This window comes from Lissotriton vulgaris, chromosome 3_1, assembly GCF_964263255.1.
Source record: "Lissotriton vulgaris chromosome 3_1, aLisVul1.2, whole genome shotgun sequence".
In the NCBI taxonomy this organism is placed as follows: Eukaryota; Metazoa; Chordata; class Amphibia; order Caudata; family Salamandridae; genus Lissotriton; species Lissotriton vulgaris.
In genome coordinates, this window is record NC_141689.1 from 1318306170 (window position 1) to 1318317047 (window position 10878).

Here is a 10878-nt window from a genome sequence, read left to right on the forward strand (position 1 = left end):
ATGCTGGGGGTAGTGTTTTAGGGTTTTGGGTAGTGTTGTAGTGTTTGCGTAGTGTAGGGTCATGCTGGGGGGTAGTGTTTTAGGGTTTTGGGTAGTGTTGTAGTGTTTGCGTAGTGTAGGGTCATGCTGGGGGTAGTGTTTTAGGGTTTTGGGTAGTGTTGTAGTGTTTGCGTAGTGTAGGGTCATGCTGAGGGTAGTGTTTTAGGGTTAAGGGTAGTGTTGTAGTGTTTGCGTAGTGTAGGGTCATGCTGGGGGTAGTGTTTTAGGGTTTAGGGTAGTGTTGTAGTGTTTATGTAGTGTAGGGTCATGCTGGGGGTAGTGTTTTAGGGTTTAGGGTAGTGTTGTAGTGTTTGCGTAGTGTAGGGTCATGCTGGGGGTAGTGTTTTAGGGTTTAGGGTAGTGTTGTAGTGTTTGCGTAGTGTAGGGTCATGCTGGGGTGTAGTGTTTTAGGGTTTTGGGTAGTGTTGTAGTGTTTGCGTAGTGTAGGGTCATGCTGGGGTGTAGTGTTTTAGGGTTTTGGGTAGTGTTGTAGTGTTTGCGTAGTGTAGGGTCATGCTGGGGGTAGTGTTTTAGGGTTTTGGGTAGTGTTGTAGTGTTTGCGTAGTGTAGGGTCATGCTGGGGGGTAGTGTTTTAGGGTTTTGGGTAGTGTTGTAGTGTTTGCGTAGTGTAGGGTCATGCTGAGGGTAGTGTTTTAGGGTTTAGGGTAGTGTTGTAGTGTTTGCGTAGTGTAGGGTCATGCTGGGGGTAGTGTTTTAGGGTTTAGGGTAGTGTTGTAGTGTTTGCGTAGTGTAGGGTCATGCTGGGGGTAGTGTTTTAGGGTTTAGGGTAGTGTTGTAGTGTTTGCGTAGTGTAGGGTCATGCTGGGGGTAGTGTTTTAGGGTTTAGGGTAGTGTTGTAGTGTTTGCGTAGTGTAGGATCATGCTGGGGGTAGTGTTTTAGGGTTTAGGGTAGTGTTGTAGTGTTTGAGTAGTTTAGGGTCATGCTGGGGTGTAGTGTTTTAGGGTTTTGGGTAGTGTTGTAGTGTTTGCGTAGTGTAGGGTCATGCTGGGGGTAGTGTTTTAGGGTTTAGGGTAGTGTTGTAGTGTTTGCGTAGTGTAGGGTCATGCTGGGGTGTAGTGTTGTAGGGTTTTGGGTAGTGTTGTAGTGTTTGCGTAGTGTAGGGTCATGCTGGGGGTAGTGTTTTAGGATTTAGGTTAGTGTTGTAGTGTTTGCGTAGTGTAGGGTCATGCTGGGGGTAGTGTTTTAGGGTTTAGGGTAGTGTTGTAGTGTTTGCGTAGTGTAGGGTCATGCTGGGGTGTAGTGTTTTAGGGTTTTGGGTAGTGTTGTAGTGTTTGCGTAGTGTAGGGTCATGCTGGGGGTAGTGTTTTAGGGTTTAGGGTAGTGTTGTAGTGTTTGTGTAGTGTAGGGTCATGCTGGGGGTAGTGTTTTAGGGTTTAGGGTAGTGTTGTAGTGTTTGTGTAGTGTAGGGTCATGCTGGGGGTAGTGTTTTAGGGTTTAGGGTAGTGTTGTAGTGTTTGTGTAGTGTAGGGTCATGCTGGGGGTAGTGTTTTAGGGTTTAGGGTAGTGTTGTACTGTTTGTGTAGTGTAGGGTCATGCTGGGGGTAGTGTTTTAGGGTTTAGGGTAGTTTAGTTGTTTAGTGTATGCTAAAGGCATATTCGTTCTAAAAGTTTTCGTTATTTTTATTTGCGGCCTAATAGTACATGCGGGATTTTTTTTGCGGACTGATGGTATGCGGGATTTCGTCATATATTCGCTAATCATACTTTCTATGGCAAAATGAACCCCCTCATTTTGTTCCTTTTTAAATTAAATGTTTTAAGAGTTACCACTTTATTCCAATCAAGATGGCTTCAGGTGTGCCATACCTTTGTAATAAGTAGGACTGTTAGCACTCTAGTTGTTCTTTAGAATACTCTGGGACAATCTGTCATTGGGCTATAGTTGGGCTACATCTGGCTGATATTTGGGCTACATTTGGTTTTTTGTCTCTGGTGGCCATCTTTGGGCTACATTGGGCTACATTGGGCTACATTTGGGCTCCAACATATATATAGCCCAATGTAGCCCAATTTATATTTTTCAAAGTTAATTTTCGTAAAAACCACTGGAGCCTATATCTTGAGACATAGCAAAGGCACATCGGGCTACCAGTCCCTACAATTTTGCCAAGTTTGGTGTAAATCCATTCAGCCGTTCAGGCTAAAAGTGAGGCCAACCGCCCTATGGAAAATTGCATGGGAAAAACACGTTTTGGGACCCCCCTTTTTTCTCGGCCCCCCCTTGACGAAAACCCCCCAAGGGGCTGCTCAGAAACAAAATGTTCCATTTTCCTGAAAATTTCAGCCAATTCTGTCCTCATAAGCCAAAGTTATTCGACATAGAATTTTCAAAAATCCCATAGGAAAAAAATCCTAACTATATATACCTACTGGCTATCGCCAGTAGGTAATATATATATATATATTACCTACTGGCGGTCGCCAGTAGGTAGTTATAGTTAGGATAATTTTCAATGTTAAATCTCAACATTCTATTTTGAATAACTTTGGCGCCGGTTGACGAATCTGCCTGAAATTTTCAGGAAAATGGTCTCATGGCGGTCCGGTCCTTCCCTGAAAGTTTGGGGGGGATTCATCAAGCGGGGGCCGAGATAAAAGGGGGGTCCCAAAACGCGTTTTCCCCATGTTAATTTCCATAGGGCGGTCGATTTCACTTTTAGCCCGAACGGCTGAATGGATTTCCACCAAACTTGGCAAAATTGTAGGGACTGGTAGCCCGATGTGCCTTTGCTATGTCTCAAGATATGTGCTTCAGTGGATTTTGAGAAATTAACGTCCAAAAAAATATATATATCTGTAGCCGCGCTCCGGTACGCGCACCAGTGAGCGCTCCAGGCGCGACACGCGACTTGCGCGCAGAAAGCTGATTGGCTCTCAGTTGTCTGTAAACATTCTAAACAGTCCGGAGCGGCCGCCATCTTGTCTATCGGTAAAATCTAGTCATAAGAGGTGGCAAAAACAAAGGGTGGAATTGACCATAAGGGGGCAGGGTAGACCCCCCCTGACCCCCTAGGTTTGATATGGGGGCCATTAAAGGGCCCCGCGGGGCCTCAAAAAATTTTTTTTTTTTTTCGATTTTCGCGGGGGAAGCGCCTGGTGCGCGCACCGGGGAGCGTATCGGGGAGGGTACTATGGAAAAATAATCACTTCAAAAATTGTATGTTTATGAATTGTTTTTTTTTTTATTTTTTTATTTTATGTAAGTACCTACATGTAGGTACTAATGAAGAGACTTAAATTTAATGTTCACCATCTTCTTTGTAGACATCTTGCATGTTGTTATTGTATTTTTTGTGGTATATGGAATTCATAATATAGTCTGTCTGGAAAGGAGAAACAGATCTTTTAAGCACTCCCTGAGAATTTCTAGGGGATCATGAGTAGTCTGTCCTGTTCACTTATGAAAATGAGGTGTAAAATATTCATATGAGATAATATAGTGGGAGAAAGGTAGTAACTATGAGTAAACTTACTATGTAACAGAAAAATAGTTGAACAGTATACTATAAGTCTCACTTTATATTTTAAACATTTTTGGTAATACTTCATGAATTACATATAAAAAAGAATATTGTCTGAAACAATTGAAATTATTAAAGATAAATTTATTCCTCTGATTCTTTTTCATAATTTAATAAAATTTCTAACATAATATTGTCCGGAATTTCCTCATAATTATATGTACATGATTCAATTTCTTCCAAACATTCTATAAACTGTTCATCCAAAGAGTCATCCATGAAATCAACTTCTTTTTTTTCATCTTCTGGTTTTTCCACCTTTACTTTGATAGAAGTATCATTTGCCTTATTTTCTCCTTCCATTTTCTTTCTGAAAATTGCATACAAATTAACTATATTAGTAGAGCTAGTATACCAGAGAAGCCTAACTCAATCCATAACTATTACAGAGAAGTCTATCTCTATCTCTAACTATTAAAGAGGGATAGCATATCACTAACAGAATATTTTTTAAGAAATAAACTTAACGTGTACAATATACTTCCATAATTAGAAGTTACCTTAGAGAAATTAGTTGAAGTTGTCAGTGAAATTTGTTTTCAAGTGTACTTCAGGAAGCAGTAGTCAAAATGGCTGTGTTTCCCTCTCTTCTTTTATATATATTGTTGTACTTAACCAATCAAACGTCAGGAAATAATCGTAGAAAATGAGAGATACTTTTTAATTGGTTGTAAATTCTAACATTACAAGTGTGTTTTTGTCATGTAATTTACCTCAGGATATTTAGACAGGCCTGTAGCCTAAATGTCTCAATGGAATTTCACCAAATTTGGGCAAATGGTAGGGACTGCTATGTAGTAGGGCGTATTCTATATTTGATGAAAGTGTCTCCATTGGGTTTTCCGTAAATTACTTTCCCACCTTTTTTTAACGAGCGCTTACTGGTGCGCGCTCCTGTACGCGCACTGGCAGCGTTACGGGAGTCCTCCATTTTGTGTTTCGGAACAATCGAGACACAAGATGGAGGGTAAACAATGTTCGGAATGGATAGAAGGGGGAACTGTAGAGACTTCTTGACCCTCTAGGTTTTCTGAGGGGGGCTTAGGAGGCTCATAAACGTGAAAAAAAAAAAAATTCTTTAATTTTTCGCGGGGGTAGCGCCTGGTGCGCGCACCTGTAAGCGTACCGGAAAGCGTACTTTGGTGAAAAATAGTGAAAAAAGTTAGAAAAAAATAAACGCTTTGAATGATCAGAGTTAGGGTAGCTCTGAAAAGAGCTTTTGGGTTCTGTGGTTGATTTAGGTACCTACAAGTAGGTTCCAATACACATTCTTAAATTCAGGAGGAATATTCTATTCCCCTCATCTGAGAAGTGCACTCCATCTCCTCTGTAGATGTCTTGCATGTTGTAACGCAAGTTATTATTGTATAATGAACCCATTCCATAGTCTCTCATGTAAGCAGAAACAGATTTATTTACATGTTTCCGTGCTTTCTCAAATTGTGGACCAAATTGGTTGGACCAGTTCCATTTCTGTCTTTGGCATATATTGGAATATACCAAGGCAGTGTGGGGAAAAAGTATCATCAATTGATGAAAGGTGTCCTTTAATAGCATTTCCAGACCTACCCCAGTTAATGTGCCTAGATCGTTTCCACCACAGTGCACAATTATAAGGTCAGGTTCTGGCAGATGCAAAAAGGTTTTCACCAATGGTATCAATTGGTGACATTTTAATCCTCTGTGGCCAATCCACTTGATTTCCACATTTGATAAATCAAGGTTATGAAAATTTCTGCTAGCTGCATACCTTTGAGCCCAGTGGATGTAGCTATGTCCAATAACCCAAACAGAGTACATGATGTGAGAAGGTTCTGGTCCAGTCAGATGAAGTGTGGGAATGAAATGGCAGTTGGAACAGTAGGAGTTCACAAAAAAATAATTGTGGAGTTTCTGTGCTCTTGAATCACTAGCAATGATTGGTGGATTCAGATAGTTGAAAACTGAAAGTTAGGGTGTATGGTTATGTTGTGTGAAAGAAGCAATTTGAATGGTTTAAAAAAAGTCACCAAAAGCAAAAATACCCTGTATAGGCTGCTGTATTGACAGGTCAAACATCCTTGCTGAGTTAATTTGCAACATTGTAAGATAAACTTTTGAACCTTACAGTTCAGTTAGGAGGGAGTTGCTATGGTAACAGATAGAAAGGTTTGAGAGGGGGATGGGTGTTGGTTTGAAAATAGTGAGGGAAGAGTTTTCATTGGTTGAATTAAGGCATATGTGTACAAAGATAGAGATTTTCTATGCCAGTCTTGGTTTCAGTGTATTGAGAGCACACCTTCTCCTCTGCTAAAGAAAAATTGGTGTGTGTGTCTGACACTGTTTTCAATCTCCAAAAGCATTTCTAAAGGTAAGTAATGATTCATTTAATTTAGATAGAGATTTATTTTCTCTATGGAGAATATTTGGAAGCAGATAGTTATGTTTTAGAAGTGAAATTGTATGTTAGTATATAAGTCCTGCGCAGTGTTTTTTACATGTTATTTAAAAATCGATTTTGGGTGCAAATGAATGGTATTTTTATTTGGCCTTTTTTATGATTGCCATGTGCAGTTGATGCATGACTTTAAACATGGGTAATAAGTGATGCACTGGTGGCGCCAGGCTTTTATAAATGAGGCCCTGACTTTGTTTGATGATATTGAGTGGTTGTAGTTAGGTTCTGTGCAGTGTTTCTTACATGTTATTGAAAAATCGATTTTTGGGTGCAATTGATTGGTATATGTATTTGGCCCTTATTTATGAATGCCATGTGCAGCTGATGCATGACTTTAAACATGGGTAATAAGTGACGCACTGGTGGCGCAAGGCTTTCATAAATAAGGCCCTGACTTTGTTTGATGATATTGAGTGGTTGTACTTAGGTTCTGTGCAGTGTTCCTTACATGTTATTCAAAAATCGATTTTTGGGTGCAATTGATTGGTATATGTATTTGGCCCTTATTTATGAATGCCATGTGCAGCTGATGCATGACTTTAAACATGGGTAATAAGTGACGCACTGGTGGCGCAAGGCTTTCATAAATAAGGCCCTGACTTTGTTTGATGATATTGAGTGGTTGTACTTAGGTTCTGTGCAGTGTTCCTTACATGTTATTCAAAAATCGATTTTTGGGTGCAATTGATTAGTATATGTATTTGGCCCTTATTTATGATTGCCATGTGAAACTGATGCATGATTTTAAACATGGGTAATAAGTGACGCACTGGTGGCGCAAGGCTTTCATAAATAAGGCCCTGACTTTGTTTGATGATATTGATTGGTTGTACTTAGGTTCTGCGCCGTGTTTCTTACATGTTATTGAAAAATCGAATTTTGGGTGCAATTGATTAGTATATGTATTTTGCCCTAATTTATGATTGCCATGTGCAACTGATGCATGACTTTAAACATGGGTAATAAGTGACGCACTGGTGGCGCAAGGCTTTCATAAATAAGGCCTGACTTTGTTTGATGATATTGAGTGGTTGTACTTAGGTTCTGTGCAGTGTTCCTTACATGTTATTCAAAAATCGATTTTTGGGTGCAATTGATTGGTATATGTATTTGGCCCTTATTTATGATTGCCATGTGCAGCTGATGCATGACTTTAAACATGGGTAATAAGTGACGCACTGGTGGCGCAAGGCTTTCATAAATAAGGCTCTGACTTTGTTTGATGATATTGATTGGTTGTACATAGGTTCTGTGCAGTGTTCCTTACATGTTATTCAAAAATCGATTTTTGGGTGCAATTGATTGGTATATGTATTTGGCCCTTATTTATGATTGCCATGTGCAACTGATGCATGACTTTAAACATGGGTAATAAGTGACGCACTGGTGGCGCAAGGCTTTCATAAATAAGGCCTGACTTTGTTTGATGATATTGAGTGGTTGTACTTAGGTTCTGTGCAGTGTTCCTTACATGTTATTCAAAAATCGATTTTTGGGTGCAATTGATTGGTATATGTATTTGGCCCTTATTTATGATTGCCATGTGAAACTGATGCATGATTTTAAACATGGGTAATAAGTGACGCACTGGTGGCGCAAGGCTTTCATAAATAAGGCCCTGACTTTGTTTGATGATATTGAGTGGTTGTACTTAGGTTTTGCGCAGTGTTTCTTACATGTTATTCAAAAATCGATTTTTGGGTGCAATTGATTGGTATATGTATTTGGCCCTTATTTATGATTGCCATGTGCAACTGATGCATGACTTTAAACATGGGTAATAAGTGACGCACTGGTGGCGCAAGGCTTTCATAAATAAGGCCTGACTTTGTTTGATGATATTGAGTGGTTGTACTTAGGTTCTGTGCAGTGTTCCTTACATGTTATTCAAAAATCGATTTTTGGGTGCAATTGATTGGTATATGTATTTTGCCCTAATTTATGATTGCCATGTGCAGCTGATGTATGACTTTAAACATGGGTAATACGTGACGCACTGGTGGCGCAAGGCTTTCATAAATAAGGCCTGACTTTGTTTGATGATATTGAGTGGTTGTACTTAGGTTCTGTGCAGTGTTCCTTACATGTTATTCAAAAATCGATTTTTGGGTGCAATTGATTGGTATATGTATTTGGCCCTTATTTATGATTGCCATGTGCAACTGATGCATGACTTTAAACATGGGTAATAAGTGACGCACTGGTGGCGCAAGGCTTTCATAAATAAGGCCTGACTTTGTTTGATGATATTGAGTGGTTGTACTTAGGTTCTGTGCAGTGTTCCTTACATGTTATTCAAAAATCGATTTTTGGGTGCAATTGATTGGTATATGTATTTGGCCCTTATTTATGATTGCCATGTGAAACTGATGCATGATTTTAAACATGGGTAATAAGTGACGCACTGGTGGCGCAAGGCTTTCATAAATAAGGCCCTGACTTTGTTTGATGATATTGATTGGTTGTACTTAGGTTCTGCGCAGTGTTTCTTACATGTTATTCAAAAATCGATTTTTGGGTGCAATTGATTGGTATATGTATTTGGCCCTTATTTATGATTGCCATGTGAAACTGATGCATGATTTTAAACATGGGTAATAAGTGACGCACTGGTGGCGCAAGGCTTTCATAAATAAGGCCCTGACTTTGTTTGATGATATTGATTGGTTGTACTTAGGTTCTGCGCAGTGTTTCTTACATGTTATTCAAAAATCGATTTTTGGGTGCAATTGATTGGTATATGTATTTGGCCCTTATTTATGATTGCCATGTGCAGCTGATGCATGACTTTAAACATGGGTAATAAGTGACGCACTGGTGGCGCAAGGCTTTCATAAATAAGGCTCTGACTTTGTTTGATGATATTGATTGGTTGTACATAGGTTCTGCACAGTGTTTCTTACATGTTATTCAAAAATCGATTTTTGGGTGCAATTGATTGGTATATGTATTTGGCCCTTATTTATGATTGCCATGTGCAGCTGATGCATGACTTTAAACATGGGTAATAAGTGACGCACTGGTGGCGCAAGGCTTTCATAAATAAGGCCTGACTTTGTTTGATGATATTGAGTGGTTGTACTTAGGTTCTGTGCAGTGTTCCTTACATGTTATTCAAAAATCGATTTTTGGGTGCAATTGATTGGTATATGTATTTGGCCCTTATTTATGATTGCCATGTGAAACTGATGCATGATTTTAAACATGGGTAATAAGTGACGCACTGGTGGCGCAAGGCTTTCATAAATAAGGCCCTGACTTTGTTTGATGATATTGATTGGTTGTACTTAGGTTCTGCGCCGTGTTTCTTACATGTTATTGAAAAATCGATTTTTGGGTGCAATTGATTGGTATATGTATTTTGCCCTAATTTATGATTGCCATGTGCAACTGATGCATGACTTTAAACATGGGTAATAAGTGACGCACTGGTGGCGCAAGGCTTTCATAAATAAGGCCCTGACTTTGTTTGATGATATTGAGTGGTTGTACTTAGGTTCTGCGCCGTGTTTCTTACATGTTATTGAAAAATCGATTTTTGGGTGCAATTGATTGGTATATGTATTTGGCCCTTATTTATGATTGCCATGTGCAGCTGATGCATGACTTTAAACATGGGTAATAAGTGACGCACTGGTGGCGCAAGGCTTTCATAAATAAGGCTCTGACTTTGTTTGATGATATTGATTGGTTGTACATAGGTTCTGCACAGTGTTTCTTACATGTTATTCAAAAATCGATTTTTGGGTGCAATTGATTGGTATATGTATTTGGCCCTTATTTATGATTGCCATGTGCAGCTGATGCATGACTTTAAACATGGATAATAAGTGACGCACTGGTGGCGCAAGGCTTTCATAAATAAGGCCCTGACTTTGTTTGATGATATTGATTGGTTGTACATAGGTTCTGCGCAGTGTTTCTTACATGTTATTCAAAAATCGATTTTTGGGTGCAATTGATTGGTATATGTATTTGGCCCTTATTTATGATTGCCATGTGCAGCTGATGCATGACTTTAAACATGGGTAATACGTGACGCACTGTTGGCGCAAGGCTTTCATAAATAAGGCCCTGACTTTGTTTGATGATATTGAGTGGTTGTACTTAGGTTTTGCGCAGTGTTTCTTACATGTTATTGAAAAATCGATTTTTGGGTGCAATTGATTGGTATATGTATTTGGCCCTTATTTATGATTGCCATGTGCAGCTGATGCATGACTTTAAACATGGGTAATAAGTGACGCACTGGTGGCGCAAGGCTTTCATAAATAAGGCCCTGACTTTGTTTGATGATATTGATTGGTTGTACATAGGTTCTGCGCAGTGTTTCTTACATGTTATTCAAAAATCGATTTTTGGGTGCAATTGATTGGTATATGTATTTTGCCCTAATTTATGATTGCCATGTGCAGCTGATGCATGACTTTAAACATGGGTAATACGTGACGCACTGGTGGCGCAAGGCTTTCATAAATAAGGCCCTGACTTTGTTTGATGATATTGATTGGTTGTACATAGGTTCTGCGCAGTGTTTCTTACATGTTATTCAAAAATCGATTTTTGGGTGCAATTGATTGGTATATGTATTTTGCCCTTATTTATGATTGCCATGTGCAACTGATGCATGACTCTAAACATGGGTAATAATTGACGCACTGGTGGCGCAAGGCTTTCATAAATAAGGCCCTGACTTTGTTTGATGATATTGAGTGGTTGTACTTAGGTTCAGCGCCGTGTTTCTTACATGTTATTGAAAAATCGATTTTTGGGTGCAATTGATTGGTATATGTATTTGGCCCTTATTTATGATTGCCATGTGCAACTGATGCATGATTTTAAACATGGGTAATAAGTGA

General features: G+C 39.3%; 1 protein-coding gene across 1 annotated transcript in view; it reads left to right on the forward strand.

Moving 5' to 3' along the window:
- The first annotated feature begins 5827 nt into the window (after window positions 1-5827).
- The window catches only part of LOC147727827 (uncharacterized), an 84354-nt gene continuing 79303 nt past the window's right edge, over window positions 5828-10878 (forward strand). Inside the window, exon 1 of the mRNA XM_086963695.1 lies at window positions 5828-5932. The gene's annotated coding sequence lies outside the window, so the exon portion shown is untranslated. The remainder of the gene's footprint in view (window positions 5933-10878) is intronic.